The 6000-nt window shown below is 43.9% G+C and overlaps 1 protein-coding gene across 2 annotated transcripts in view; it reads left to right on the top strand.

Annotated features, from left to right (window-relative positions):
• The first annotated feature begins 253 nt into the window (after positions 1-253).
• The window catches only part of SGMS2 (sphingomyelin synthase 2), a 28845-nt gene continuing 23098 nt past the window's right edge, over positions 254-6000 (top strand). The window contains exon 1 of one of the 2 annotated variants that reach the window (XM_032186671.1): positions 254-430. The gene's annotated coding sequence lies outside the window, so the exon portion shown is untranslated. Of the gene's footprint in view, positions 431-624; positions 643-6000 lie in introns of those variants that run through there. The other variant, XM_032186673.1, reaches the window with a different exon arrangement.

Genomic DNA, 6000 nt, shown 5'->3' with positions numbered 1-6000 from the left:
TTAAACGGCTGCGGGCGGCCGTTAAGCGGCTGCGGGCGGCCCCGCCGGTTCTCCCGGCCCGGCCCGGCCCCGCCTCGCCTCGGCTCGCCACAGGGGTGAGTGAGTCACGGCGCGGCGATGGCGGGGGCGGCCGGGGAGCGTGAGGCCGGCGGCGGCCCGCAGCCAGCGCCGCCCCCGCCGCGGAGCCGCCCTGCGGCCGGGGAGGGCCGGCGCTGAGGCGGCGCCGCTGCCGAGTGCGGGGCCGCTCCGGGAGGCTGCGGGGAAAGCTCCGGAGGAGAAGGAGGAGGAGGAGGAGGAAGGGAGCGGGGAGGGTGCAGGTGGCGACGCCGCCCGCCCGCTGGGGGGCTGTGGGCGGGCAGCCCGCGACGTTTTCCTGCTGAGGAGGCCGCGTCGTGAAGGAGAGCAGCGGCTGCCTGGGGCTGGCTGGCAGGTAGGGGGGTGTGTGGGGGTGTGGGCGGGGGGCACCTGCCTAAATGCTGCTCCCCGGATGGGGCAGGAGGCTGCCAGAGCGCTCCTGAGGCTCCCGGGGGTTAGGAGATGTGCTGAGGGTCGTCGTGGGGTGAAGGTGTGCTGCCGTGGGTCCGCTCCTCGAAGCCAGCCTTCAACTCTGAAGTGCAGCTCAACTTCTTGCTGAGGGACCAGGTAGTTTTCCACTACCCCGCACATCTTCTGCCTTCAACCTAGCTCAAGATCCGTGTGAAAATGGGTCTTCAGGCAAGACTTAAATCCTAAAATGCAATATAGGTGAGCAGTTGTTCTGCTTAATCTTTCCAATCCTTTTATTTATTTGTATTTACAAGACCTCAGCAAGTTAAATAAATATCTGTCCTGAAGCTACCTAACCACTTAGAAGCAGGTAGCTGCTCGTTACCCAGGAGAATGGCTCCAGGGTGGCACTGTCACACGTACACCTGTTTGGGTTACACTCTTTCCTGAGTCCAGGGGCTCCCAGCAGTTCTGGCAAGCTTTACTCTGCTGCATTTATTCATCGGTTTGTCTAAAACCCAAGTTGTTTGGTGTTTGTTTTTAATGAAGTTGCTTTTGTTTATTATTTGTTGGTGCGTGTTTTTTGATGCCATATAGCCTTAGTTACTCTTGAATGAAGCCAGTAACTTTTTTTATTTTGACTTAAATGATCCGGGATTCGATTTACTAGAGGTCAGTGCAATCGCTTCCTTTTTTTTTCCTTCAAGATAGGATTTACTTTGATTTTTCAATTAAAAAGATGTTATCAAAATGTGATCACAGAGAGAAACACAACTGTCTCTGTCCTTCTGGAAAGCATTGTTCAAGGGTACAATGTATAATGTGTGCAAAAATCAAAGGGGGGGGAGCTTTGAGTAAAATTGTAAGGTGATGACAATGGGATGTGGACAGTGGTCCCTAATGAGATTGATTTCTGTACTGTCCTTGTGGTGAACATACCCACAATGGAGAAATGAGAACTTGAAGTGGGAAAAGAGTTTCCTCAACTCTGAGGCTGGCAATCTGAATCCAGAGTAACTTTATGTACCCCTATATTTTAAATCATGAGCCATGGCTTGCACTTTGAGCATCTGTTTTCTGGATCGTGAAAGCATTTTGTGACTGTAGAACTGTGAAATACAAAAGTCATTGTCAGGGTCTAACAATCCTGTTTTCATGAACTAACTAGTTTCCCTCTGAATTAAAACTGTCTGTTCTAGGTAGACACCAGAAATACTATGTCATGTATGCAGTATTATGAAAGACTTCATATTTCCGTATAAATAATAATAATTAAAAAAAACAAATTCACCTCCATGTCTCTAGAAGAGCAGAATAAGATTTCCTGTAAAGTATTTTAAATTCTAAAAAGCAGCTAATTCTTTGAATCCTGTGTGCTTGTATACCTAATTGAAGTACAAAGACTGAAAAATATTGTATTGATTTTTGTTTTTAAGGATTAGTAAAGAAAAAAGTTATTAAAACAAGTAATGGGCTTTAAAAAAGGAGTAGTTCCTCCCTTGCTAAGGACCAGGGAATGCAAGAAGGCTTTTAAAGAAATAGCTCTTCATGACTCTTTCTTCGTGACTTTCTTTCCTACTATAGAAACTCAGTTTGAAGATGCAGATATTTGTAATAATGTTGCATACTTCTTTAATTTGGATTTGCTTTCTAATTTTGATAGGCTGTCAGCCTACAGTATTATTTGATACTGTTTGCAGGGAGTGGACAATACGGATGCTGTGACAGTTTTATTTAGTATGGGTATGGTACTGCAGTGGTCTGGGCAGATGCTGGGAAGACCAGTGCAACACTAGGTCCACTGTCCTCAGAGCTCTCTGTCTGCTGGGAGAATTGTTTGTACCATGGGCACCACTGTCCCAGAGGATGCTGCGGGACACTCCGTGTGTTGGGCACGCAGGCACCGCGGTCCCAGCAGATGCTGAGGACCTTATGAGCTGCTGAAGGGAAGGGTTTGTGTAACACAGATCCCTCTGTCCATCTCAGCTGCACCTGTTCCAATGCCATCTCCGAACTGCAGGCTGGACCCTGCTGTTTTAGTAAGGCTCTGCAAGCCTCTCCTGTACCAGGACACTTGCTGATGTTATCACTACTTCCCCGAGATAGCTGCTGTGTGGGGATGCGTAATACAAGGAGACAAGTACTTCCAGCTGATATAGTTGAGCTTGGAAGTCTGTCATATATTTATTGAATTCCAGCAGGACTAAACCTCTTTATAAAACCAAATCAGCCTCAGGAAAACCTGCTGCCCTCTAGGAAATGTATTGACATGCCTGAAACAAGGAGATTGCTGTGCCTTGAGGCTGTGCTTGTAGCTGGGTTAATCTTCCTGCCTTACCTTGTGCTAAGTCCCTTTCAAAATATGCGGTGTCAGTTGTGGGTCCTCTTGTTTGCAGCCTGATGGTGTGAAAAAATTGAAGTTTAGTCTGCTCTATGGATGAGGGAGTTAAGTAGTTCGTTGGAGGTTTTGAAGCTGTTGAGTTAATCGTTGCAAATAGAAAGGTTCTTAATAAAACACTGTTTGGATGTAAATCCTCCAAGGAGGAAATTCTTCAGGATGACTACTTGGAGGAGAACCTGCTTGCAATAATGAAGCTTAGGCAAGACAGCATTATAGTTTAAAAAAAAAAAAAGTAATATTGAGCAGCGTAATTGTCCGTTCCCCAGATGTGTAACTCCCAAGAACATCCTGTTCATTTGAAGGCATCCGAACAAAACTGCAGATCTCTTGCTTTCCCTCAGTTTATGTAGGTTAACTTGCCACAGCAGTGTCTGCTTCAAGGACATCCCACTAATTCTTTATAGACTTTGTAAACAGAAACTCACTTGCTGCTATCAGTGGAACTGTGAAACTTCCAGAGGCTGAGTTTCATTGGCACACAAAACAATGCCTTAATATTGCTGACTTCTGATTTCTGGCTGCTCTCTCCTGTAGTATTGTTTTCTTTCTATATTGAGACTTTCCTAGGCTCAATCTTACCGTAATTCTGGGCGATGCAGTAAGCTTCAAGCAAGGCTTTGCAGTGTTTTTGTGTCTATGGTTACTGATACAAAGTGGCCTGGTGTGGCCTTGAGAAAAGGTGCCAAGCCTCTTGGGTACAGCACTGAATGTTTTGGAAAGTTGCATCAGCTTAAATGATTTAAACTGAACTGGCGCAGAGCATTTATGGATGCTTGCTTAAGAATGGGTCAACTTAAAATAAATTCATTCAGAATTATTTTTAATTTAGCAATAGTAAATCTGCAATACTGAAATAAAATGTGTAGGGTTGAATTCAGTTTCCTAGATACAACCCAAGCATGTTATGGCTGAATGGAGAGTTGGGAGTACAAGTGTACGCCTTCAGTTACAGTAACGTTAATGGCAAAAGAGGCGGAGATCGTGAAAGAAATCAAAGAAAAGTGAGCAAAACAAAAGCAGGAAACTAACAAATCTCTTAAATCATTCATTCTAATCCGCCATCTGAGAATTTACAAGCTGCCTACAGCAGTTTGTAATCACTACTTTCCAGAAACTCCCCTGGCGATTAGTAATGTTCTTGGTGAAAATGAAATTGCAGAGGCTGGCTTACCTGTTCCTTCTGTGTAAAGCATTTTTTCCCAGATAAAGCAATGCAACTTTCAGTGTTTTGGGAGAGGAGATCTTTTTGCTTAGTGTCTCTGCTGATACCTTAGGCCCAGGTCAGTCTTGCTACAGTCACGAACAAATGTTCCAAAATTGAAGCTTTAAATACTAGAATGCATTAGGTGTGCTTTGGGCGCACTTACTCGGTCTTCTCTCTGCAACACTGCCATCAGGACTTGCAAACCTTGCAAAACTTGGTGTGGTTTGCATTTGTGACTCAAACTCTTCTGAGTTCAGTCACAGATCTGTGGCACTCTTACCTCTAAGTAGAATTTAAATTTGGTTGGTTGCTTTTTTTTCAAGTCTTGGCTACCTATGAAATTAAATGGCTTTTGTGACTATCAGTATGGGATTCCCTCCAGCCTCCAAGAACAAGCCTCTGGCAGAGATTGCCTGCAACACAGATCCTGTAAGCTCTACCTTAAAGCCACAGCAAAAGGTAATATCTTCTTATTGAAGTGCTGTTAGAAGTCTCTTGCCACATTACCTCCCCAATATATCTTTGGTAAAACACCTGTCTGTAGAAGTCATCTGCTTTTTACTGTTTCTGAGTTCAAACATTAGTTTGAGTTACTTTTACAACTACCTGCAGCACAGTGTGACTACACTAAGTCTCTTAAGACCTTAAGCTGCTGTGTGGTGAGTGACTCACTTCTCACAGAACGCGACTTGAACCGTACCTAACGGTGACAAAATGTTTGCTTATGCACACACCCCAGTTCCTGCTTATGCTTACTCGAGTGCTGAGCAGTTGCCTAGTGCAGCAGTTGTACTGATTCTCCTTGTTTAAGGTAACAAACTTTGGTGAAGAGAAACAGCAGTAGTGAAGGTCATACCTCATAGCTGTTAATTGTTTAATTACAGAGGGCATGATACATTGTATATCTGGTCGATAGTTCTAATACATTTCTACAGCAATTACAGCTCATCTGATTCTCGTCCTTCCCCCACATCAACCTTGTAAATGGGAAACAGCACTTGCTGTTTGTAGATGCTTTATAAAAGTGCCAAATACCACTGCCCATGTTTCAGTTTGAGACTGAACACAGACTGTATTGAGGCAAACTGTTCCCATCACTGCTGCTGCCTCTAAAGGACGCTTTAAAAGCTGGAATGCTGTGTTACTGTCTTAGCAGTGTTGAAAACATACTTGATGTAGTATTGTAGGATTCTGTCATCTGATCCTCTGCCAGTTATTCTGGTTTGAATTTATATTGAAATTATAATGCACAAAAATAAGCCCTTAAACTGAAAATTTGAAGACAGCTTTTGTTGCTCAACGTTGAGAGAAATTCACTGCCATAGATCTATTCTGGATTAGTTTGTACTTAGTATTTTTGGTAACTTATCTGCTTCAGGTGTATATAGAAGCTCTCAGTATCTTACGCTGGTACTTGCACTTAGCTTAAAAAGTTAATGTGTTCTTTTAGTTGCTGTGTATTAGGAGCCTGACAAAATCCCTATCCAAGTTTATTTCCTGTTTTCATAATACTGCACTAATCTGTGAGGATACTGTGTAAGAGTGTTGTAACTTACCCTTCTTTTGCAGTGCCTTTCTTGGACACAACCTTGTCTTCATTTGATTTCAGTCTGATTCTGTACATTGTTTTGAGTGCATCACTTGACAAGAATTAATTTATGTCTTCTGGAGTACCACCTTGGCCTTGTAGAGGCTCATTATGAGCACAAAATTTGGCCTTACTTGATAAGTAACAAGGCTGGCTTAAGATGCTTCTTCAGTGGCAGTTACTGCAGAAGTGCAGATGCTCGGTCTGCTCTGTCTTCACAGAATGGTGGTGTTACAGTCCTGATGTGTACTGTGCACACAACTATAAGTGATTTGGAAAGTGTTTGAAAAAACAACTCTGCGTGATGTAGGAAACATGCCA

This window comes from Aythya fuligula, chromosome 4, assembly GCF_009819795.1.
Source record: "Aythya fuligula isolate bAytFul2 chromosome 4, bAytFul2.pri, whole genome shotgun sequence".
In the NCBI taxonomy this organism is placed as follows: domain Eukaryota; kingdom Metazoa; phylum Chordata; class Aves; order Anseriformes; family Anatidae; genus Aythya; species Aythya fuligula.
The sequence above is the reverse complement of the archived record's forward strand: the minus strand, read 5'-3'. Positions and strand labels throughout refer to the sequence as shown.